Source organism: Hemiscyllium ocellatum, chromosome 1, assembly GCF_020745735.1.
Source record: "Hemiscyllium ocellatum isolate sHemOce1 chromosome 1, sHemOce1.pat.X.cur, whole genome shotgun sequence".
Classification (NCBI taxonomy): Eukaryota; Metazoa; Chordata; class Chondrichthyes; order Orectolobiformes; family Hemiscylliidae; genus Hemiscyllium; species Hemiscyllium ocellatum.
Genome location: NC_083401.1, coordinates 6,387,798 through 6,414,853, shown reverse-complemented (window position 1 = coordinate 6,414,853; position 27,056 = coordinate 6,387,798).

The following is a 27,056-nucleotide window of genomic DNA, read 5'->3' as shown; positions in this document are numbered from 1 at the left end:
TTACAGATAGAGAATAGTGTGATGGCATCAGTTTTACCTCCAGCCTGCAAATCTTTCTTCTTACCATCATGATCCCATTGCACATTGAAAGCCACATTTGATTCTGCCATGATTTGATTTGATTTGATTTGATTTATTGTAGTCACATGTACCTACATACAGTGAAAAAGTTAGTTTGATGAGCAATACACGCAGATCATAGCAAAGAAGGACAGACGAATCACAGGGTGCTTAGAGCGAGGCATACAAGGTTTTAGCTACACAGGAGGCACACAAAGCAAGAACATTAGAAGATCAAGAACAAATCATTCCCACTTACTGCAAAAAAAAAACAGTTGGAGTAACATTAACTGATGAACAACAGCTGTAAGTTACATAGTGTATATATTGCAGTGCTGTGTTCCACTTCTGACAGTGTAGGGTCAGTTCACAGCATAATGGTGGAGAATGATCTCAGGAAAGGGAGTATCAAATCTCTCAGCCAAGTTGTTACGATAAAGGATGAGGTGTTGAGCATCTTTAAAAATATTAAGGTCAATAAGTTCCCAGGTCTTAATGGGATCTATCCCAGAATATTGAGGGAGGCAAGAGAAGAAATTGCTGGAGCTTTCAAAGACATTTTTGCATCCTCTTTTGGCCACTAGTGAGATTGTAAACATGGACTTTGGTAAAACCTTTGATAAGGTCCCTCACAAAAGGTGAAATCACATGGTATTGGAGGTGAGCTAGCAGGATGGACACAGAATTGACTTAGTCATAAGAGACAGAGCGTAGCGGTGGAAGGATGCTTTTTGGAATGGAGGGCTATAACTAATGGTGTTCCTCAGGGGTCAGTGCTGGAATCTCTGTTGTTCATGGTCAACATGAAAGATTTGGAGAAAAACGTCTATTTAGTAACCTTGTGGACAATAACAAGATTGGTGAAATTGCAGTTAACGAGAAGGATTGTCAGAGAATACAGCAGGATGTAGATCAGTCTGAATTGTGGACAGAAAAATGGCAGAAAGATTTTAATCTGGACAACTGTGAGGTGGTGCATTTTGGAAAGTCAAGTACAGTGGAAATGATACAGTGAATGGCAGAACCCTTGGGAGAATTGACATGCAGAGGGATCTGGGTGTGCAGGTTCACAGATAACTGAAGGTGGCAGCACAGGTAGATGAGGTAATAAAAAAGGCCTATGGCATACTTGCCTTCATTAGAAGGGGCATTGAGTATAACGATAGGCAAGTTATACTATAGCTTTACAGAACTTTCGATACGCCACACTTGGAATATTGCGTCCGGTTCTGGTAACCACACGACCAAAAGGATGTGGATGCTTTGGAGAGGGTACAGAAAAGGCTTACCACAATGTTGCCTGGGATGGGGATTTTAGCTATGAAGAAAGATTGGCAAGACTTGGGTTGTTTTCACTGGAAGGCAGGAATTTGAGGGGTGGCCTGACAGAAGTTTCTAAGATTGTGGATGGATGGATAGAGTGGAAAGTGACAGCTGTTTTCCCAGGGTGGAGTGTTTAATTACTGGGGGACACAGGTTTAAGGTGTGGGGTGGGTGGGAAGTTGAAAAGAGATGTGCGAGGCAAATATTTTGCCCAAAGGGTGGTGAGTGCCTGGAACGTGCTGCCAGAGGAGAGAGTGAAAGAAAATGGACCAATACATGAATAGGAAGGGAACACAGGGATATAGTAATTTCCACCCTGGGAAAAGGTTTCCAGCTATCCACTTTATCTATGTCTCGCATCATCTTGTACTCCTCTATCAAGTCACCTCTCATCCCTCTTCACTCCAATGAGAAAAGCCTGAGCTCCCTCAACCTTACTTCATAAAACACGCCCTCCATCCCAGGCAGCATCCTGGTAAATCTCCTCTGACCTTCTCTGAACCTTCCACATCCTCCCTATAATGAGGTGACCAGAACTGGACACAATATTTTAAGTGTTGTCTAACCAGGGCTTTATAGAACTGCAGCATAACCTTGTGGCTCTTAAACTCAATCCCCTTGCTAATAAAAGCCAACACACCACACACCTTCTTAACAACCCTATCATCTTAGATGGCAACTTTGAGCGATCTATGGAGGTGGACCCCAAGACCTTTCTATTCTCCACACTGCCAAGAATCTTAACATTAAACCTGTAACCTACATTCAAATTCGACCTTCCAATGTGAATGACTTCACAATTTTCTAGGTTAAACACTATCTGCCACTTATCAGCCCAACTCTGCATCTGTCAATGTCCACTGCAACCTACAAATGACCTCCACTCTATCCACAACTCCACCAACCTTTGTGTCTTTGGCAAACTTACTAAGCCACCCTCCCACTTCCTCATCCAAGTCATTTATACAAATCCCAAAGAGCAGAGGTCCCTGTGGAACACCACTGGTCACTGAGCTCCAAGCTGAATACTACCCACCTCTGTCTTCTATGGGGCCAGCCAGTTCTGTATCCGGATAGCCAGATTTCCCTGTATCCCATGCCTCCTTACTTTCTGCATGAGCCTACCATAGGGAACATAGAACATAGAACATAGAACATAGAAGGATACAGCGCAGTACAGGCCCTTCGGCCCTCGATGTTGCGCCGACCGAGTCCTACCTAACCTATACTAGTCCAATAACTTCCAAATGCCTATCCAATGCCCGCTTAAATGAACATAAAGAAGGAGAGTTCACCACTGATACGGGCAGGGCATTCCATGAACTCACAACCCGCTGTGTGAAGAATCTACCCCTAACATCTGTCCTATACCTACCACCCCTTAATTTAAAGCTATGTCCCCTAGTAACACCTGACTCCATTAGCGGTAAAAGGTTCTTAGTATCTACCCTATCTAAACCCCTAATCATCTTATACACTTCTATCAGATCTCCCCTAAACCTTCTCTTCTCCAATGAGAACAGCCCCAAGTGCCTCAGGCTTTCCTCATAAGATTTTCCTACCATTCCAGGCAACATCCTGGTAAACCTCCTCTGCACTCGTTCTAAAGCTTCCACATCCTTCCTATAGTATGGCGACCAAAACTGCACACAATACTCCAGATGAGGCCTCACCAGAGTCTTATACAACTGCAACATGACCTCAGGACTCCGGAACTCAATTCCTCTGCCAATAAAGCCCAGTACACCATATGCCTTCCTCACAGCACTATTTACCTGGGTGGCAACTTTCAGAGATCTGTGTACATAGACACCAAGATCCCTCTGCTCATCCACACTACCAAGTAGCCTACCATTAGCCCAGTAATCCATCATCTTGTTATTCCTACCAAAGTGAACGACTTCGCACTTAGCTACATTGAATTCCATTTGCCACATTTCCGCCCAGCTCTGCAACTTATCTATATCCCGCTGTAACCTACCACTTCCTTCCTCACTATCCACAACTCCACCGACTTTCGTGTCATCCGCAAACTTGCTTACCCAGCTTTCAAGTCCTTCCTCTAGATCATTTATAAAGATAACAAAAAGCAATGGTCCCAAAACAGATCCTTGTGGTACACCGCTAGTAACTGCGCTCCAAGATGAACATAATCCATCAACTACTACCCTCTGTCTCCTTCCAGCCAGCCAATTCCTAATCCAAACCTCTAATGTATCCTCAATGCCATACCTCCGAAGTTTTAGCATTAGCCTACCATGGGGAACCTTATCGAACGCCTTACTAAAATCCATATACACAACATCTACTGCTTTACCCTCATCCACTTCCATAGTCACCTTCTCAAAGAACTCAATAAGGTTTGTGAGGCACGACCTGCCCTTCACAAAACCATGCTGGCTATCCCTGATCACGTTATTCCTACCCAGATGTTCATAAATCTTATCCCTTACCATTCTCTCTAAGAGCATAATACACCCCCTAAAGACCATTTATATACAGAAACAAAAAATAGTACTAGGCACATTTCAACGTTTCTAATGGCAGCAACCCTCACCCATAAAACAAAGGGGGAATAAACGTCAAGGAGCAAGTTTTTAAAAAAAAAACGCAGAGCCAATTAAAAAAAATATTTCGATACATCAGCTGAAAACAAAATACAGCAGTTTGCATTGACAAACACTCCTGCTATATATATCTCATCCCATCCCATCATGAAGTGCTCTTGACCCATTATACTAGTCTTCCTAAGGCTATGCATCAGTTACACCTAGGCATAGAAGCAAGTCCATTTGTATTGTACATATAAAGTCAAGGCTTTTTTTTAAAAAGTTAACTGCTAGCAAAAATACCTTATAAACAATCAAAAGTGAAAGCTTGCAGCTCTTTTATAGTGAGCTGGAGAGATACGTTAAAAGAAAGGCTCAAGCCTTGATCTCAAAGTTCAGAGAGCTCTAGGAAGACCAGGCCAATTACAAAAAGTAACTAATGTACTATTGTGCAGAATCTAATAGCCCTGATGGAAGTTGACTGTATGTAGAACAGAGCTGGTACTAGACCGAGGGGCCAGGAAAGAAAACTAATAGGATGAAAGGCAGCGGTATCAGGGATAATAATTTGACCAAAGGAAAGAACTGCTGCTATTTGCTAACCAGCTGATTTGGAAAATATTACAAGTCTTCAAACTAAAGATTTCATTCAGATGCCTCAGCAAATGGTTAGATCTCCAATTTAGAATGACTAAACCACTATATTGAAGTGGAACCTTATCAAACACCTTGTTAAAGTCCATATATACCACAGTCACTGCTCTATCTTAATCAAAGTAGTTTGTCTCATCCACAAAGGATTCAATAAGGCTGTGGGGCATAACCTGCCCCTCCCAAAGCCATGCTACCTATCTATAATCAAGCTATGTTTTTCAAAATAATCATTAGTCCTGTCTCTCAGAATCCTCTCCAATAATTTGCATACCGCAGATGTAAGACTGACTGGTCTGTCATTCCCAGGGTTGTCCCTATTCCCTTTCTTGAACAAGGGAATAACATTTGCCTCTCTCCAACGGGTTACCACAATGCTGTATTTAATGTCATTGTCACTCTACCCTGCCTGATAGGAAGGAGAGACTGAACAGAGATTGAGCAGAGAAAGGTGAACCTGTATGGGAACAGAGTCTTCACACTCACCAGGTCGACTGTGTTGGCAATGTCAATCATTCTTCGCACTACAGCTCCTCGGTCACTGTCCATATTCTGATACTGGAAAGAAACAGAATGGTTGGTGCTGATTCAGTGAATCAAACAGACCAATTCAGACTCCCCATGATCACACACACCCTCCACTGCTCTCCAGACACTCCCCAAAGTTGTGTGGAGTCCTCATCATCCTTTCTGACGTCTTCACAGTGGGAGGGTTAGAGAGCACAGGCTGAGGCCATTCACCCAACCTGCCAGTGCTATACCTGTGGAGGAGCTCTCCTGTTAATATCACTTTCCTGCTCTGCCCCCATAGCCTGACATTGTTTCCTCCCTCTCACATATTTGTTCAGCCCTTCTTTTGAAAGGTATTTTGAAACTGTAACCACATTCATGGCTACGGGAAATTGGGAGTAGTTCAGGTAATATTGTGTATTTTAGTGATGCAGATTTGATGGGCTGAAAGGCCTCTTCTCTACTACACCCTTTCAGACACTTCACATACACGCACAAAGCAATCGAGATGAGGATTGTCATGAAAGGGGAGTGCCTGAACTTCATAAATTGATGATTATCATAAATTAATCACCAAAGTTCAAAGACATTGGGCCTGATTTTGCAAGGATTGTCTGCTCCTTCCATTACAGATGAAGATGGAGGTTCAGATTTTTGCCAGATTCCAATCAAGATTCCTTCAAAAATGTGGAGATGACTTTAAATGGGAGAGGTTCCTTTAGTGCAAACCTTGGCTACTTTTGACCACAGCGTTTGCTGTAATCTAGGAGTTGAATGTCTAGCAGTACAGAAATTGCCACTTTGGCAGCTGTTGTGAGAAGAAATACATAAGGTGCTTTTGGGCCCCTTATCAAAGGAAAGAAATAATGGCATTGGAGGTGGTGCAGAGAACGGTCACTGTGTATCAATGTATTAACCTTCGAAGCTCTGATGAAGAAGCAGCACTTCGAAAGCTAGTGCTTGAAAATATGACTATAACCTGGTGTTGTGTGACTTTTAATTTTGTCCATCCATGACCAACACCAGCTCCTCCAAATCATGGGTATAAAAGGGCTGTCTTCTGAGTTATAGAGATGTACAGCACGGAAACAGATCCTTCAGTTCAACTCCTCCATGTTGAACAGATATCCTAACCTGATCTTGCCACATTTGCTAGCACTTGGTCCATATCCCCCCAACCCTTCCTATTCATATACTTATTCACATACAGTAGTGCCTCAACATACAAACGACCCCGTTCACGAACAAATCAGTTTACGAACAGGATTGTACGTAAAGTTTTGCTTCAACATACGTATGAAATTCAAGGTATGAATAAGGGACAAATGCAAAAAGCCCGTGTGCGACCATGTGGTTTCATTGTTCTGCTTTGCTAAGCGCTTATTAAACACAAAAGCTCTCGGGCCTCGCGTGATCTCATTCAGTTCGTCTTTGGCCCGCGCGCTGTGAAAAGCCGTCCAAGCATCCTTACGCTATCTGAACAATGGGAAAAATTGATTCAGTTCGCAAACTTTTCGTTTCGTGAACCGGGTCCCAGAATGGATTAAGTTCATAAGTCGAGGCGCTATTGTATTTAAATGCTGTAATTGTACTAGCCTTGACCACTTCCTCTGGCAGCTCATTCCATACCCGCATCACCCTTTGTGTGAACATAGAACATAGAACAATACAGCACAGAACAGGCCCTTCGGCCCTCGATGTTGCGCCAACCTATGAACTATTCCCAGCTCGTCCCCCTATACTATCCCATCATCATCCATGTTCTTATCTAAGGATTGTTTAAATCTCTCTAACGTGGCTGAGTTGACTACCTTAGCAGGCAAGACATTCCACTTCCTTACTACTCTGCGTAAAGAACCTGCCTCTGACATCAGTCTTAACTTTTTCACCCCTCAAGTTGTAGTTATGCCCCCTCGTATAAGCTGACTTCATCATCCTAGGAAAAAGACTTTCACTGTCTACCCTATCTATGGGATCACCAATCTCAGGACTCATAGCAGAGGCAGTTATGCAAAGGTTAGAACAAACAGCCCTACCACAAATTCAACCCAAACTCTGGGTCAGATATGTCGATGACACGTTTGTAATCATTAAAAACACGGAAATAGAAAAAACACACCGGATCATCAACGCCACACTCACAGGCATCCGATTCACGAGAGAAGTAGAAAAGGATAGCCAACTCCCATTCCTAGACGTGATAGTACAGAGAACACCGAACGGAGAATTCACCACAAGGGTACATAGGAAAACAACACACACAGACCAAGTCCTAAACTATGAAAGTAACCACCCCAACACACACAAACGAAGCTGCATCAGGACACTATTCAAAAGGGCCACAACACACTGCAGTACACCAGAACTGCGAAAAGAGGAAGAGGAACACCTATACAAGGTATTCGCCAAAAACGGATACCCGCGCAACTTTATCAACAGATGCCTAAGAGATAGACCACGGAACGAGGACATGCCACAACCCAAAGGACTAGCCACACTACCATACATCAGGAGCGTTTCTGAACTGACAGCCAGACTACTGCAACCCTTAGGACTCATAACGGCACACAAACCAACAGCCATGCTCAGACAACAACTCACTAGAACGAAGGACCCGATACCCAACATGAGCAAAACTAATGTAGTGTACAAAATACCATGCAAGGACTGCACAAAACACTATATAGGACAAACAGGAAGACAGCTAACAATCCGCATACATGAACATCAACTAGCCAAGAAACGACACGACCAGCTATCCCTAGTAGCCACACACACAGACAACAAGCAACATGAATTCGACTGGGACAACACCACTATCATAGGGCAAGCCAGACAGAGAACAGCCAGGGAATTCCTAGAGGCATGGCATTCATCCACAAACTCCATCAACAAACACATCGACCTGGACCCAATATACCAACCACTACAGCGGACAGCTGAAACTGACAACAGGAAGCGGCAAGGACAGACCACTATAAATACCAGAAGAAACATCCAAGAAGCGCTTCGCAGGAGGCTCCAAAGCACTGATGATGTCTCCTAGCCAGGGGACAAAACGTTTGCAACAAAAACTTCCAGCTCGGCGAACAGAACCACAACAACGAGCACCCGAGCTACAAATCTTCGCACAAACTTTGGACCCTATCTAATCCTCTGATCATCTTGTATGTCTCTATTAAATCCCCCTTAGCCTTCTTCTTTCCAATGAGAACAGACCCAAGTCTCTTAACCTTTCCCTATAAGACCTTCCCTCCAGACCAGGCAACGTCCTGGTAAATCTCCTCTGCACCTTTTCCAATGCTTCCACATCCTTCCTGTAATGGGGTGACCAGAACAGTAAAAAGTGAGGTCTGCAGATGCTGGAGATCACAGCTGAAAATGTGTTGCTGGTTAAAGCACAGCAGGTTAGGCAGCATCTCAGGAATAAGGAATTCTGAGATGCTGCCTAACCTGCTGTGCTTTAACCAGCAACACATTTTCAGCAGACCAGAACTGTACACAATATTCCAAGTGCGGCCACACCAGCGTTTTGTATAGTTGCAGCATGATATTGCGGTTCCGGAATTCAACCCACTATCCACCTGGGTGACAACTTTCAGGGATCTATGTACATGGACTCCAAGATCCCTCTGCACATCCACACTACCAAGAGTCTTTCCATTAACCCAGTATTCTGCTTCCTGTTATTCTTCCCATAGTGAATCACCTCACATTTAGCTGCATGTAGTTGCCCTGCAGGTCTCCTTTACATTTTTTTCTCTTACACCCTCAACAATGCCCTCTAGTTCTGGATTCCCTCACCTCAGGGAAAAGACATTGACTATTTACCCTATCCATGCCCCTCATGATTTTATAAGCCTCTTTCTGTTCACCCCTCAGCCTCCGATGTCCCAGGGAAAACAGCCCCAGCCTGTTCAGCCTCTCCCTGTAGCTCAGATCCTCCAACCCTGGCAACATCCTTGTAAATCTTTTCTGAACCTTTTCAAGTTTCACATCTTTCCGATAGGAAGGAGACTAGAATTTCACACGTTATTCAAAAAGTGACCTAACCAATGTCCTGTTCAGCTGCAACATGACCTCCCAACTCCTGTACTCAATACTCTGAAAAAAAAGGAAAACATATCAAACACCTTCTTCACTATCCTATCTACCTGTGACTCCACTTTCAAGGAGCTATGAACCTGCACTCCAAGGTCTCTTTGTTCAGCAACACTCCCTAGTACCTTACCATTAAGTGTATATGTCCTGCTAAGATTTGCTTTCCCAAAATGCAGCACCTCACATTTATCTGCATTAAACTCCATCTGCCACTTCTCAGCCCATTGGCCCATCTGATCCAGATCCTGTTGTAACCTGACTTGCTGCTTATGCTATTTGACATAGTCCTGTTTGCTGCCTTCCCCAGGTAGACACCTCATCTTCAAGAATGCCTGGAGCTTCTCCTGGCATGGTCTCCTGCACTCTCCATTGAACCCAGGTTGATCCTCTGGGTTGATGGTAATGGGTGAGTGGGGAATACGCCAGGCCATGAGATTACAGATTGTGCTAGAGTACAGTTCTGCTGCTGTTGATGGCCTACAGCGCTTTTTGGACTAAATTATGTGAATAATTGAGGCTGTTCCACAGATCCTTGTGGAATCCTGACATTCACTGTCCTTGAATGCCCCCCCCCATCCCATTTCCATTTGTGAATCTCCCCCTCACCGTCTTCCAGTGAAGCTCAACTGAGTCCTCTCCAATATCTGCTCATCTCTCTCTTTGTAGATGAGTGCCATTCACTAAATCTTCATTCATGTCTGACATGAACGCAGAATTAGACCATGTGACCAGTGGAATGCTGGGTCCTCTACTCTACTCTACATTTATCTAAATGATTTGGATGTGAACACAGGCGATATGGTTAGTTCGTTTGCAAATGACACCAAAATTGGAGATGTCATGGACAGCGAAGAAAGTTACCTCAGATTACAATGGAATCTGGATCAGATGGGCCAATGGGCTGACGAGTGGCAGATGGAGTTTAATTTAGATAAATGTGAGGTGCTGCATTTTGGAAAGGCAAATCAGAGTCGGACTTATACACTTAATGGCAAAGTCCAAGGGAGTGTTTCTGAACAAACAGACCTTGGGGTACAAGTTCATAGGTCCTTGAAAGTAGAGTCACAGGTAGATAGGATAATGAAGAAGGCATTTGTTATGCTTTCCATTATTGGTCAGAATATTGAGTACAGGAACTGGAAGGTCATGTTGTGGACAGGACAATGTACAGGAGATTGGTTCGGCCACTTTTGGAATATTGCTTGCAATACTGGTCTCCTTCCTATTCTGGTCTCCTTCCTTGAAACTTGAAAGGGTTCAGAAAAGATTTACAAAGGTGTTGCCAGGGTTGGAGGATTTGAGCTACAGGGAGAGGCTGAACAGGCTGGGGCTGTTTTCCCTGGAGCGTCGGAGGCTGAGGGGTGACCTGATAGAGGCTTATAAAATCATGAGGGACATGGATAGGATAAATAGACAAAATCTTTTCCCTGGGGTCGGGAAGTCCAGAACTAGAGGACATAGGTTTAGGGTGAGAAGGGGAAGATGTAAAAGGGACCTCAGGGGCAGCTTTTTCACGCAGAGGGTGGTACGTGTATGGAATGAGCTGCCAGAGGATGTGGTGGAGGCTGGTACAATTGCAACATTTAAAAGGCATCTAGATGAATATATAAATAGGAAGGGTTTGGAGGGATATGGGCCAAGTGCTGGCAAATGGGACTAGATTAAGTCAGGATATCTGGTCAACATGGACGAGTCAGACCGAAGGGTCTGTTTCCATGCTGTACATCTCTCTGACTCTATGATTCTGAGTTTTCTCTGCCATTCGATTGTGGCTGATATGTTTCTCAAACTCTTTCTCTTGCTTTCTCCCCATAACCTCTGATCCCCTGACCACCACCTCCACCAACCCTCCACCACCACCTTCTGTCTTCTACCTTTGAGCCAGTTCTGTATCCAAATGGATAGTTCTCCCTGTATTCCATGAGATCTAACCTTGCTAATCAGTCTCCCATGGGGAACCTTGTCGAAAGCCTCACTGAAGTCCATATAGATCACATCTACTGATCTTCCCTCACCAATCTTCTTTGTTACTTCATCCAAAAACTCAATAAAGTTTGTGAGACATGATTTCCCAAGCACAAAGCCATGTTGACTATCCCTAATCAGTCCTTGCCTTTCCAAATACATGTACGGCACTGTGGCACTGTGGGCGGCACGGTGGCACAGTGGTTAGCACTGCTTCCTCACAGCACCAGAGACCCGGGTTCAATTCCCGCCTCAGGCAACTGACTGTGTGGAGTTTGCACGTTCTCCCCGTGTCTGCGTGGGTTTTCTCCGGGTGCTCCGGTTTCCTCCCACAGTCCAAAGATGTGCGGGTCAGGTGAATTGGCCATGCTAAATTGCCCGTAGTGTTAGGTAAGGGGCAAATGTAGGGGTATGGGTGGGTTGCGCTTCGGCAGGTAGGTGTGGACTTGTTGGGCCGAAGGGCCTGTTTCCACACTGTAAGTAATCTAATCTAATCTAATCAATCCTGAACCTATCTATCTCTGTCTTAAATACACTCACCACCCTCTGTCTGAAGAAATTCCTCCTTATCTCAGTTCCAAAGCTCATCCCTTCACTCTTTGGCCATGTCTTCAGGACCTCGTCAGTCCTCCTGGTGGCAACATGTCCTCCACATCCACTTCATCTAGGCCTCTCAAAACTCTGTCTGTGACTTTATTACTATTTGAAACGCCTCACTGTCTGTGAGTCCACAGCTCAATCATTATCATATCTCAACCACGCTGTTCACAGCCTCCTTGTCTCAGTATTCAGTTCTGTAACTTTGGATCTTGAGTTCCCTTTTTCATTTGCTTTTATTGTTGTTTTTCCCTCTGCAATTCTGCATTCAATTGCAGGTCAGCTCCACTCACTCCTCTTAAGACATATTTGGTTTTACACTCTGAAACTTTTTATCTATCTTGTCCAGCTGATAATAGCCTCAAAATTTAATTATTTATTTGTTTATGATTTAATGTGACAAGTACGTCTCTCGCAAAGTCATCCTTTGTTGCCTATCTCTCATTTCCCATTAACTGAGTGGTTTGCGAGACCATTTCAGACGATAGTTAATGGTCACCCACATTCTGGTACATCGAGACTGTCAAATGTTGACCAGAGAAGGTAAACAGCTGATTTCTTTCTCTAAAGGACATTAATGAACTAGTTGTTTTTTTTTTAATGACATTAACAGACATTTTCATGATTCTCATCATGAATGGCTGGCTTTTGGTTCCAGGTTTATGAAGTGAATTTAAATTTGACAAGCTGCTGTAGTGGGATTCGAACTTGTATCCCCAGATCAATACACAAGGTATGAGCAGTCTTTTGTCATGACCACTACACTACCATGACTCCCCCACTTTTGATGGTTACACCAACAGCTTTACATTATTCTTTAAGGCTTGAAAATGTGCAACAAGATCCCAAAGTTATTTATGTGCATCAGGGACAGTAGAGATCCACACAAATCCTGATCCTGCAGGAAGAGACTTTACCCACCAGGTTCTGATCAGTCACAAGCACCAGCTCGACATATCTTGTCTCTGACAGCACATCCCTTCCCATCTGGAGAAAGAGAAAATCTCTGTCAGTTTGAAGTGAAACGATACAGTGAGCTCTGAATGAGCCGGTACTGGTTACAGGCCAATTCACATGGCTTATCCCTTTTCTTGTAGGCCCGAGTATCTTGTCCTGTCCACTATCTTTATTTCCTCAGAATGATCCTCAGTTTGAAATGAACTGTGGTCTATTACTTCTCCTTCCTTTACATTCTCCTTTTCCGGACCCTCCCTTCTTTGTTCTTTATGTAAAAGTTGCATCCGGCTCAGAAAACATCACAACTTGCAGATCAAATGTGTGGGCCACCATCAGGTAGGAGTGGCCCGGATCTATATTTATCAGTGAGTAGGAAATGGAAGAAAATTGAGAACTAGGGGTCACTGTTTAACAGTAATGTACCATCCATTTAAAATCGAAAAAAAGTGATATTCTCTGACACAAAGAAGGTTGTATATAGAGTCACAGAGATGGACAGCATGGAAACAGATCCTTCAGTCCAACCCGTCCATGCCGACCAGATATCCCAACCCGATCTAGTCCCACCTGCCAGCACCCGGCCCATATCCCTCCAAACCCTTCCTATTCATATCCCCATCCAAATGCCTCTTAAATGTTGCAATTGTACTCGCCTCCACCACATCCTCTGGCAGCTCATTCCATACACGTACCACCCTCTGCGTGAAAAAGTTGCCCCTTAGGTCTCTTTTATATCTTTCCCCTTTCTTCCTAAACCTATGTCCTCTAGTTCTGGACTCCCCAGTCCCAGGGAAAAGACGTTGCCTATTTATCCTATCCATGCCCCGCATAATTTTGTAAACCTCTATAATGTCACCCCTCAGTCTCCGATGCTCCAGGGAAAACAGCCCCAGCCTGTTCAGCCTCTCCCTGTAGCTCAGATCCTCCAACCCTGGCAACATCTTCTAACATCCTTGTAAATCTTATCTGAATCCTTTCAAGTTTCACAACAGCGTTCCGATAGGGAGGAGACCAGAATTGCATGCAATATTCCAACAGTGGCCTAACCAATGTCCTGTACAGCTGCAACATGACCCCTCAACTCCTGTACTCAATACTTTGACCAATAACGGAAAGCATACCAAACACCTTCTTCATTATCCTATCTATCTGCGACTCCACTTTCAAGGAGCTGTGACCCTGCACTCCAAGGTCTCTTTGTTCAGCAACACTCCATAGGACCTTACCATTAAGTGTATAAGTCCTGCTAAGTTTGCTTTCCCAAAATGCAGCACCTCGCATTTATCTGAATTAAACTCCATCTGCCACTTCTCAGCCTATTGGCCCATCTGATCAAGATCCTGTTGTAATCTGAGGTAACCCTCTTTACTCTCCACTACACCTCCAATTTTGGTGTCATCTGCAAACTTACGAACTGTACCTCTTATGCTTGCATCCAAATGAGTTATGTAAATGACAAAGAGTAGAGGGTGCAGCACCGATTCTTGTGGCACTCCACTGGTCACAGGCCTCCAGTCTGAAAAACAACCCTCCACCACCACCCTCTGTCTTCTACCTTTGAGCCAGTTCTGTATCCAAATGGCTAGTTCTCCCTGTATTCCATGAGATCTAACCTTGCTAATCAGTCTCCCATGGGGAACCTTGTCGAACGCCTTACTGAAGTCCATATAGATCACATCTACTGCTCTGCCCTCACCAATCTTCTTTGTTACTTCATCCAAAACCTCAATCAAGTTTGTGAGACATGACTTCCTATGCACAAAGCCATGTTGACTATCCCTAATCAGTCCTTGCCTTTCCAAATACATGTACATCCTGTCCCTCAGGATTTCCTCCAACAACTTGCCCACCACCGAGGTCAGGCTCACTGGTCTATAGTTCCCTGGCTTGTCTTTACCACCCTTCTTAAACAGTGGCACCACGTTTGCCAACCTCCAGTCTTCCGGCACCACACCTGCGACTATTGATGATATAAATATCTCAGCAAGAGGAACTGTCCACCTTATAAGGTATTGAAAACAGAATTTTTGACCATTTAAGGAAGAGGTGAGTAGATTCACAAGAAGCTATGGGAATTACAGACCAACATCTGTGGTAAGCGAGGTGATTGAGTTTAGGAGCTGTGAGGTTTTGCTGCAGTTCTATAAAACCCTGGTCAGACCACATTTGGAATATTGTATCCAGTTGCCTCATTATAGGAAAGATGTAAATGCTTTAGAGAGGATGCAGAGGAGATTTACCAGGATGCTGCCCGGATTGGAGGGCTTGTATAATGAAGAGAGGTTGAGTGATCTCGGGTTTTTCAGATTGGAGAGAAGATGGAAGAGAGGTGACTTGATAGAGGTGTACAGTGTAATGAGAGGCATCGATAGAGTAGATAGCCAGAGACATTTCCCCAGGACAGAAATGGCGGTCACGAGGGGTCATAATTTTCAGGTGATTGGAGGAAGGTGTAGGGGAGATGTCAGAGGTAGGTTCTTTACACAGAGAGTAGTGGGTGTGTGTCACTACCAGCAGTGATAGTAGAGTCAGTGTCATTAGGGACATTGAAGTGACTGCTGGACATGCACATGGACAGCAGTAAATTGAGATGTGTGTATGAGCTTAGATCTTAGATTAAGATAAATGCTCATGGGTGAAAGGGCATTTACTGTGTTGCACTGTTCTATGTTCTAAACAATAGGTGGACACCTTGATTTCCTTCTCCTGAAGTTACTGTTATGAACAGAACTCAGAAGCCCACGCAGTAACACAAACTATTAGAGGGAACATGTCTTCTGTGCAGCAGTGGTTGTAGGTTTGCCAGGTGCTGTCGAAGGATGTTTGGCTAATTTCTGTCGTCAGTAAGTGTCAGTTGTGGAGAAGGTGGATGCTTGTGGATACGGTGCCACTCAAGTAAGTAGCTTTGTCCTGCATGTTGTCAAGCTTTTGGAGTGTTGTTGGAGCTGCACCCACCTAGGCAAGTGGTTGCTATTCTATCACATTCCTGACTTGTGCCTTGCAGATGATGGACAGGCTTTGGGAAGTCAGGAGGTGAGTTACTCACTGCAGTATTCCTAGCCTCTGACCTGGTCTTGTTGCCACTTGGTTTATGTGGCTAGTCCAGTTGTATCAATGGTCAACCTCAGGATTTTGATAGTGAGCAATTTAGTGATGGGAACACCTTTGAATGTAAAGGGGCAGTGGTTATTGTCTCTTATTGGTAATGGTCACTGCCTGACATTTATGTGGCTCAAATATTACTTGGTACTTCTCAACCTAAGTCTGTTTTAAGAAGAGTCCTCCCCACTCCTTCTCAAGGACATCCAGTGACAGGCAATGAATGCTGGACCAACCAGGAGAGCCCTTGCCAACAAGTGATAACATCTGTGTTTTATTTACTGCTTTCTCCACCTGTCCTGCCACTTTCAGTGCTCTATGCACATATATACCCCACGTCCCTCTGCACCTGCACCCCCTTTAGAATTGTGTCTCTTATTTCATTTTGCCACATCTGACACTTCAGATTGCTGTATATTGAGCCTTATCTGCCACGCATCCAACCACTCCACCAGCTTGTCAATATTCTTTTGCAGTTCCATCACAATCATTCTCACCAGTTATAGTTTTTCAAGTTTCATATCATCTGCAAACTTATAAATTCTCTCTTCCCAGTAACTTTAAAAAGGGACACAAAAGTAATAAAAACAGCAAATGCAAATTATGAAAGGAAGCTAGAACAATATATAAAAATGGACAGCAAAAGTGCAAAAGGAAGAAAGTAGCTAAAGTGAATGTTGCTCACTTGGAGGATGAGGCTGGTCAGTCAATAATGGCAAACTCTGAAATAACTCTATCTGCCATGACAGGATTAAGACAAGGGTTCCCAAGACATTAGCTGGTTTCCTGGATTTCTCATCCTGTGATTGTGTGTGGGGGGCAGGTGCACAGTTGTGAGAGATGAAGGTGAGGGGGCCCTATTTTATTCGGTTGTTTTCCTAACAAGCTCCAGGTGGACAAATCCCCAGCACCGGATGAGATCTATCCCAGGTTCCTGAGGGAGGCAAGAGAGGAAATTGCTGGGGCCCTGACAGATATCTTTGTGGCATCCTTAAATACAGGTGAGGACTGGAAGGTCGATCATGTTGTCCCCCTGTACAAGAAGGGTAGTAGGGATATTCCAAGTAACTACAGACCAGTGAGTCTGACATCACTGGTATGAAGGTTGCTGGAGAAGGTACTGAGGGATTGGATTTATTAATACTTGGAAAATAATAGGCTTATCAGTGATAGGCAACATGGTTTTTTTGTGGGGGAGATCATGCCTAACCAACTTAATGCTGTTCTTTGTGAAAGTGACCATGTTGATAGATGAAGGAAGGACTGTTGATGTCATATACCTGGATTTTAGTAAGGTGTTTGATAAGGTTCCCCATTGCTATCTAATGGAGAAAGTGAAGTCACATGGTGTGCAGGGTGTTCTAGCAGGTGGATAAAGAACTGGTTGAGCAACAGGAGACAGAGAGTAGTAGTTGAAGGGAGTTTCTCGAAATGGAGAAAGGTGACCTGTGCTGTTCCACAGGGGTCAGTGTTGGGGCCACTGTTGTTTGTAATATACATAAATGATCTAGAAGAGGGCACTGTTGGTCTGATCAGCAAGTTTGCAGATGACATGAAAATTGGTGGAGTAGCAGAAAACATAAGGGACTGTCAAAGATACTGGAGAATATAGACAGACTGGAGAGTTGGGCAGAGAAATGGCAGATGGAGTTCAATCCAGACAAATGCAATGTGATGCATTTTGGGCAGTCTAATTCTAGAGCGAATGATACAGTAAACAGAAGAGCCTTGGGAAAAGTTGGTGAGCAGAGAGATCTGGGAGTTCAGGTCCATTGTACCCTGAAGGTTACTGCACAGGTGGTCAAGAGCTGGCATATGGTATGCTTGTCTTCATCGGGTGAGGTATTGAGTATAAGAGCTGGCAGGTCATGTTAAAATTGTACAAGACATTGGTTTGGCCGCATTTAGAATACAGTGTACAGTTCTGGTCGCCACATTACCAAAAGGATGTGGACGCTTTAGTGAGGGTGCAGAGAAGGTTTACGAGGATGTTGCCTGGTATGGAAGGTGCTAGCTATAAAGAGAAGTTGAATAGGTTAGGATTGTGTTCATTAAAGGAGATTGAGGGGGGACCTGATTGAGGTTTAAATAGTCATGAAGGGTATAGACAGGGTGGATAGAGATATAAAAAGTGAGGTCGGCAGATGAAGGGCTCTGGCCCGAAATGTCGAATTTCCTGTTCCTTGTATGCTGCCTGACCTGCTGAGCTTTAACCAGCAACACATTTTCAGTAGGATAGAGATAAGCTTTTCCCCGGGGGAAAGATTCAATAACAAGAGGTTACGCGTTCAAGGTAAGAGGTGAAAAGTTTAAGGGGTATATACGCGGCAAGTACTTTTCACAGAGAGTGGTAGGTGCCTGTTACATGTTGCCAGCAGAGATGGTAGAGGCAGGCACGGGAGATTCATTCAGGATGTGGCTGGATAGATACATGAGTAGGTGGGGAACAGAGGGATACAGATGTCTAGGAATGAGGCGACATGTTTGGACAGTGGACTTTGATCGGCTCAGGCTTGGAGGGCCGAAGGGCCTGTTTCTTGGCTGTAAAGTTTCTTTGTTCTATGTTCTTTGTCCAAGTGCACTGGGGTGACCTTTACATTGTGCCCGTTCCTGGTTCGCACGACTCTCCCCACCAGCCCTCCCAAAACCTCAGCCACCTTTCCCTGCAAGTGTGAAAGATGCAAAACTTGTTAGCACACCATCCCCCCCCCCACCCCCACCTCCATCCAGGGCCCCAAACAGTCCTTCCAGGGGAGGCAGAGGTTCACCTGCATCTCCTGCAATCTAGTTTACTGAATGCAGTGCTCCCAATGTGGTCTTCTCTACATCAGGGAGATAAAACATAAACTTAGGACCCGTTTCACCAAGCATTACAGCCAGGCCTGCAGGAGCTGACCGGACCTCCCAGTCACCATCCTTTTTTTTAAGATATATTTCCATTGAAAAAATAGATTTTTTAATATTACAACAAATACAAAACATTTCAAAACAGGAAGAAAAAAAGAACACAAGAGAAAAAGTAAAAGAAACCCATCCCCCCATGTACCCCCATAATATATAGAAAAATATATAACATAAAAAACCCAACCAACTAGTTAACTAAATAAATAATAACCAACAACAAACTAATAAATAATAATAACTCAACTCAGCCAAACAAGACACTCATATGTTCACAGTTCCTCTTCCTTGGATATTGGACTTGTAAAACCCAATCGTTATGGCTATATAAAAGCCCTTGTTAGTGTGGCTGATAAATCTGAGTCCAGGTATTCCAAAAAGGGCTGTTATGTCTTATACAAATTCTCAGTTTTGTGGTGTACTATACTTGTGAGAAAATCCAACAGAATATATTCCAAAACAATCTTCCACCAACCCAACAGTCCCGGGAGTTTTCAGATACCCAACCTAGCAAGATATTCAAAAAGTGAGGATATTGCCAAGTTTTTTCTGATGCCCATCTGCAGGGAACACACTGGGCAGGCCCAAAAGAAGAGAGATCGGGCCCTTCTGCACCCTCACACCCAAAATCACCTCCATTCCATCTGCCACAGCGCTCCAGTATGTCTGAAGCCTACCACAGGTCCAGAGACAATGGGTGAGAGTGTCCGTACAGACCTTGCACTTGGGACATGTTGAAGATACCCCTGGCTTAAATTTTGACAAATAGTCCAGAACCAAGTGGACCCTATGGAGAACTTTCAACTGTAAAGCATGGGTCCGATTACAAATTGATCCCTTTCTTGCATTTTCCCAAATATCTTCCCACACCTCTGAAGAAACTTCAATGCCTCGCTCTCTCTCCCATATCCTGCAGAGTCAATTGAACTCAGCTGATGGGCATCCCCCCAAATTGATGATATAAAGTGCTAACAGAAAGTGTACTCTCAGCATGAACACCCTCCTCTCTATATCGGATTTGTTGGGATCAATCAAAAGTGTAGTTTTTTTTTAATAAAAATCCCTAACTTGAAAAAATAAACAGAAAAGGTCTCTTTTAGATAGCTCGTATTCCATGCTAACTGATCAAAGGATATCATTGTGTCTCCCTCAAATAAACCACCTGTGCAAGACACGCCCCTAGCTGCCCAACGCTTGAATCCTGACTCCATCATCCCCAGCTGAAAACCCAACATGTCCACTATAGGTGTAAGAGAAAATGTTTCCCAGTATTGTCTTCCCTCTGTCGAATTGCCCTCCATGTTTTAGCAGTATGGATAACTATTCCCTGACTGTCCTCATGTTGTCCAGAAACAGCAAACTGGAAAGGGGCACCTTGCCTGGGAGGCTTCGATATCTAACCATATTGAAAGAGGGCCCCCACAGGCCCAATCACTCACATAGGATACAAACAAGCTTAGTTGGTAGCTTTTAATGTTCGGAAGGTCCACTCCCCCCAGTCTGTGAGGCAGTTGCAGTTTAACTAATTTAATGAGGGGCTGCTTACGATGCCAAATAAAGGAGCTGAACCAGCAATTCAGTCTCCTGAATGTTTGCTTATTGAAAATCAGGGGGAGCATCTGTATGGGGTATAACTAACGGGTGAGAATGTTCATCTTAATAAGCGCTATCCAACCCAACCATGAGACTGGAAGCTTTGAAAAGCTGATCCAGAATTTGGGTAATGAATATGCACAAAACCCCCTGTGACCACTTAAATGGAAATCAATATTTTCCCTCAAGACCACCTTCGTAAGACCACCCATTGGCATAGCCTCTGATTTTGCAAGATTAAACTTGTACCCACAAAAAGGTGCCAAGCGTGCAGATGCATTGTATCAGGCAAGGCACTGAAACTGCTGGATTTGACAAAAAAAATTAGGACATCATCCGATACAACAAAATCTTATGTAATTTTGACCCCATTTCTGGAGCTGATATATTAGGGTCCCTGCGAATGGCCTCCGCTAATGGTTCAATCACCAACGTAACAAACAGTGGCGAAAGAGGACATCCCTGCCGGCTGCTCGTTAAAACGTTAAAATTGCTGGATCATACCCCACTGGTGATGTCCGCAGCGAGAGGGCCTCCATAGAGAACCTTTAACCATTTAAAAAGACTTTGCCCAAACCAAACTGTGTATAGAAAAGGTATGACCGTTCAACTCAGTCAAATGCCTTCTCTGCATCCAGAGAAATCACCAGTCCCTGTATTGACTGTTGTTGATGTGTTTGAATTACATTGAGCAGTCTCCTAACATTATTGGAGGGTCTGCGACCCTTTATGAAGCCCATCTGATCCTCTTTAACAATAGAAGGTAACACAGTCTCAGCCTTAATGCGAGAGTCTTCGAGAGGATTTTAAAGTCCACATTTAAGAGTGAAATGGGTCTGTACGAAGCACAGTCCTCTGGGACCTTCCTTTTTTAAAAATAAGCAAAATATTGGCCTGTCTCAGAGATGGCGAGAGACAATCATGGCTCTATGAGTCATTAAACATTAAATCTGGCCTGATAGTATGTTTATAAATTCCTTGTAGAATTCACTGGGAATTCCGTCCGGACCAGGCACCTTTCCATTCTGAAGCTGCCTCACAGCTTCCTGCACCTCTTGCTCTCATAAGGGGGCATTGAGAAAGGACTCTTGTTTGCAGATCATGCCCAGGAGCTCCAGATCCTTAAAAAAGATTCCATTTTGGCCAGCCCCTCCTCACAACCCTCAAATTAGCATAACATTGAGTAAAATCTCTGGAGTGCCATATTGATCTTTTTGGAGTCAAATGTTAGGTTCCTCGACACTTCCCTGATCGCCAACATGGCTTGTGGGGCACTCCTTTCCCTGGCGAGATATGCTAAGTATTTGCCTGGCCTGTCACCACGCTCATACAAGTGTTGCTTCGCAAAAGTAAGCTCCTTCTTTGCTGTCTGCAAGAGCACAGAATTCAATGCAGACCGCAGTGCTGTAATCCTCTGGAGTATGACCAATGAAGGCCTGTCAGAGTAAGCCTTCTCGGCTACCTTCAACTGTGCTTCACCGAGACGTTGCTCCTCACCCTTCTGCTGCTTCCTACTGGCAGAGTAGGAAATAATGTACCCCTTGGCATGGGCTTGGGCAGTTTCCCAAAGGACGGATGGACTACCAACTGAGCCCGAGTTATTGTCTAAGAATGTCCGAAATTCCCTAGAGAAATACTCCACAAACACATTATCCTTGAGGATAAAAGGACCCATTCACCAATTCTTCGAATGCACTGTAACATCCTTAACCAACAGGCACACCGGAGTGTGATTGGAGATGGTAATATTACCAATCGTACAAGATGCCACCAAGTCCAGAGTTGCTGCAGGGGTCAGAGAAAAAGCATCAATCCCGGTGTGACAGCTGTGCGAATTGAAAAAAAAAATAAAATCCCTGCCTGTAGGGTGGAGATGCCTCCAGACATCCACCAAGACTAACTCTCCCCACACACACAGATCACTAATTGTTTAGTTTGTACAGAGGGTATCAGGGGGCTTCAAGGCATCCTGTCTACTGTGGGATTCATGAGACCGTTAAAATCTCCCCCTATAGTGATGTGCCAGGACTCGAGATTGATCAGTTTAGAAAACGCATTTACCTAAAATTTGAGGGGATGAGCTGGAGGCCAATAAACATTTAAAATACCACATTCTTCCCCATTTTAAGAATTATAAACCTCCCATGTGTGTCTTTAACACACTCTTGTAACGTAAGTGGGAGATTCCTCCTAACCAGTATAGCCATTACCCGACTTCTGGTATTAAATGATGAAAAATAAACTTGGTTAAAGCCATTCTGCTGTAGTTTCAGATGCTCCCTCTCATCCAAGTGTGTGTCATGTAACAAAGCAATATGCACCTTCTCCTTTCTAAGACTCAAAAGTACCTTCTTCTTCTGAACTGGTGAGTAACTCCCCTTGATACACCATTTAATTAAGTCATTCACCATAACCTTCTGCAGTAACATGTAAATTCCAGAGAGGAGGAACACAAACCACAAAGCGCTGAGCCTTAGAGTCACATGATCCATTCAACATAAACTAAAACCACTACATTTAACAAACCTACAAAACTATCAAAGATTAAAAACAACATAAACCAAAAAACAAACCAACATATAAAGCACCAACAGTACTGAGTAGAGGAACTCAACCCCTGCCCAAAGGGGGCAATTACCCATCCCAAACTGCCCACAAGTGCTGAAGGGCCTGTTTCCACACTGGGAGTAATCTCATCTCATCTAATCTAATCTAATCTAATAAGTAGGCAACAAGCCATCCCAACCATTTTCCCTCCTCCCAGCTCAAGCCGCACCACAAACACAAGCAGAAAAGAAAGGAAATACACCATGAAATAAAGAACACTTCTTCAAGAAAGAAGGGTAAATACGGCCCCCTCTATCCTTTGGAATAACTTAACTTAGAAATTGAAAATACACACCTCAACCACCACCAAACATAACTTAAACAAGTTATTAAAAAAGGAAAAGAAAGCTCCAACTGGACTTCCTCTATTTTCTTTTAAAAACACAAAGACTATTTGTACATATTAAATTGTTCAGATGAGATTAATTTGTCCACAAAGTCTACTGTCCTCTCCGAAGTGTCACAGAGAGAGAGAGGTATAGATCCAGCTAAGGTGTTTTCCTGGAGCACCACCCGATACCTCAGAGAGTACTGGATCCCAAGCTCTCTCTGTCTTCTCTTGACACCGTCACAGGATATTCTTTTCTGGATCACCACCGCTGAGAAGTCCTGGAAGGACATGACCTTAGCGCCCTCATAAATTAGTGCCTTTAGATCCTTCCCCTTGATTCTGGAAGCTTCCACAATTCTCTCCTTATCTCTGTAGTGATGAAACCACAGCAGGAGAGGACGAAGATGTTGTCCCAGACCTGATCTCGATGAACCGGTGAGGCCCCTTGATCTTCAAGCCTCTCCTGCCAGCCTCCAAGTTAAAGAATTTTAGCATCCAGTCCTCAATAAATTCCGCAGGCCGCTCTCCTTCCTTATCCTCAGGCAGACCAACCATCGGAATATTCTTTCTCCTCCCCTGTTCTCAAGATCATCCACTTGGTCATGCAAACTACAGACCTGCTTCTCCAGGGCTTGGATCCTATCCCTGGAGGAACTGGCATCAACTTCTACCCCTGTGACTCTGCGTTCACCCTCACCCGTCTGCTTTTCCAGGTCTCTGAGCTGCTGTTCATGCTTCTGCATCATGATAGAAATTGGGGCCAGTTTCTCCTCTATCTGCTGACCCAACATCTCACCAGATGTCGCGAGCTGGTTCACCAGGGCCTAGTAAGTAATTGGGTTCAAGGAGACTGCAGGCAAACCCTCGGGTCCAGCCTCAGACACTCCTCCTCCCTTCTTCAGCATCTCTGGATGGCAAAGACACAGTTTTTCACAGTTTCCTGGGACTCATTGACCTTTCTAGAATGCCAGGATATCGTGATGGTCCAGGTTGAGCGGGTTAGAAATTCATCCAAGTTGTGCTGCAGTGCTGAGCTCTGCAACACGATCCTCCCAGATCACCACCATCTTGGATTTCCCCCCCTCCCCCGTCCAATTTAAAGTACTCTTCGCACTCCCTTTCCAACATAACCACCCTTTGCCTCCTCCATTGCCACAGTGAATCAGAGCACAAATAAGAAGAACAGCACCTCACCTTCCACCTGAGCACCTTACAGCCTGGAGGACTTAACATTGAGTTCTCCAGTTTGAAATATCCTCCCTTCCCATCCCCCTCCCCTGTTTCCAGCCCCTTCCCCTCCCTTCTATTCCTCTGATCAACCCTTCCTCTCAGCTCCCAACTGGATCCATTCTTCCCATCCGCCAACTAGGTCATACCCTTGACCAGTGTTGACTTACCCCTCCCTCACCTCCCCTGCCCTCTCCCATCCAAAAGCCTCCCCCATAACTCTCCTCCATCCCCTTTATCTGCAGCTCCCCTTACCCCCAGCTAACCCCTGAAGAAGTAAACATTGACTTCTCCACCTCTGGACGCTGCCTGGGTTGCTGTGTTTCTCCAGCTGTATCTCCCTGACAGCTCTCTGACTATCTAGATTTCAATTCCAGTGGGGGATGGCCCACATCCTTCTATCACCCATCATCACATATAGGATGAAAATAAAAACATCTTGTACACGTTTGACACAAAAATAGGAATTTCTGGAAAACTTCAGCATGTCTGACATCATAGTCATCCAGCACAGAAGCAGGCCCTTCAGTCCAACCAACCCATGCTGACCATAATCCCAAACTAAACTGGTCCCGCCTGCCTACTCCTGGCCTGTATCCCTCCTAACCTTTCATACTCATGGACTTATCCAAATGACGAGGCCAGACCACTCAAAAACATTCTTAATCAAGCAGCCCAGACCCTAACTTTGCAATTTGTTTCAGTCAGTGTACAGTGAAAATTACCTGGAGTAAGGTAGTGAGGTTGACTACCAGGTTTTAAAATAGACAAAAATGTATTCACAAAATTACACAAGGATTCCTGATGAAGGGCTTTTGCCTAAAGCATTGATTTTCCTGCTCCTCAAATGCTGCCTGACCTGCTGCACTTTTCCAGCACCACTTTAATCTTTAATCTCCAGCATCTGCAGTACCCATTTTTGCCTACTCAGCTAGAGAGCTGACCACTCCCCTTTCATTATACACATCACTTCTAAAACGTGACCACTTTAGCTGGAGTCTCATCTGTTTACATATAGATATAAGGCCTCTCAACATCCTTTTTCATCTCTGCACCAAACTAGTCACGTTGGAGCTGGGAGTGTTTTGTGACCCCACTGGAAAAATCAAGGACACAGTATCCTTGAGAAAAGGAACAGCTTTTGGAAAAAAGGGGCCAGCTTTGTGACACTTTTAAATATTGTAATTGTACCTACATCCACCAGCTCCTCAGGGAGTTCATTCCATACACGAACCAACCTCTGAGTATAAATTTGCCCCTCATATCTTGTTTAAATCTCTTTCCTCTCACCTTAAAAATGGGTCCTCTAGCCTTGAAATCCCACATCTTAGTGAAAAGATAACTACTATTAACTTCATGTGTACCCCTCATTATTTTATGAACTTCTATAAAGTCACCTCTCAAGCTCCTCTGCTCCATGAGAAAATCCCAGCATATTCAGCTTTTCTTAATAATTCAAACCCTCCATCCCCAGCAACACTCCAGCAAATCTCTTCTGAACCCTCTCTAGCTGAACTTTGTTCCTGGAACTGAGCGAACCCAACTGGACACAGTATTCCAAAAGAGGTCTCACCCATGTCCTGTACAGCCTGAACATGACTTCCCACCTCCTATACTCAAAGCATCTGTGGAGAAAGATAATAGATCACATTTCGAGTTGCGTGACCCTTCCTCAGAACAGATTCTCACAGCATCCACAGTATTTCCAGTTTTTATTTTGTACTCTTTTGAGTTGGGTTTGTTAAGTTGGGAATTTCCGTTATTCCACATTCTATCCTTGCATCCCTGACATAAGATCTCGGAATATGACAAGGTCTTTAAGGTCCATGGGGAATCACCAACAAATCTCCCCTGGAGAGTACCCTTAGTAACAGGCAATGTCCTGCTGGGCTGGACCTCATGACCTGAGCCCTTTATAAAGCAGGTCCAGGGATGGGACGACAGAACTGTCTGTCAGAGCAGGGACAGCCAGTGGGTGCCATGAGTAGTGACTCTATTTTGGTGCTCAACAATAAATGATGTTCTTTTTCAGTTAGTTCCCTGTGTTATTACCAAGAGATTTCACAAGGATTTACTTAGAGGATGGAATTGGGACTGACTGTCCAAAGGGTGGCAGAATCTGTAATAACATTGTAAAATGATTAGAATGCTGTTGGGGACTGAAATACACCAGGGCTGGAACGGTCTGTCATTTGGTTTTAGTTTCATCTTTATTACATTGTTCAAGCATCTCATCATTGGCATCTTTTGCTGTGTTTGCTGTTTTAACTGCATTTTATTTTCTGAGCTGAATGATTACTGCTTTACATATCTCTTACAGTGGTTCAAACTCTTTACTGTCAGCACATTTTGTCATCAGTGACAGAAAGAAAGTCTGAAGAACAGTGAAAGGATGGGGCAGATGGATGAAAACTGATTGTTTCCAGTCGCTGACAGTCTAGAACAAGAGGTCAGAGAGAAACACTTCAATATAAGAGCTTTCTAACAGGAGATTTGCACTACAGAAAGAATAACGCAGCCATTGATTCATTTCTAGAGTCAGTGTTTCAGAGACAATCTCCATCAATATCGACTTTCAATAGGAG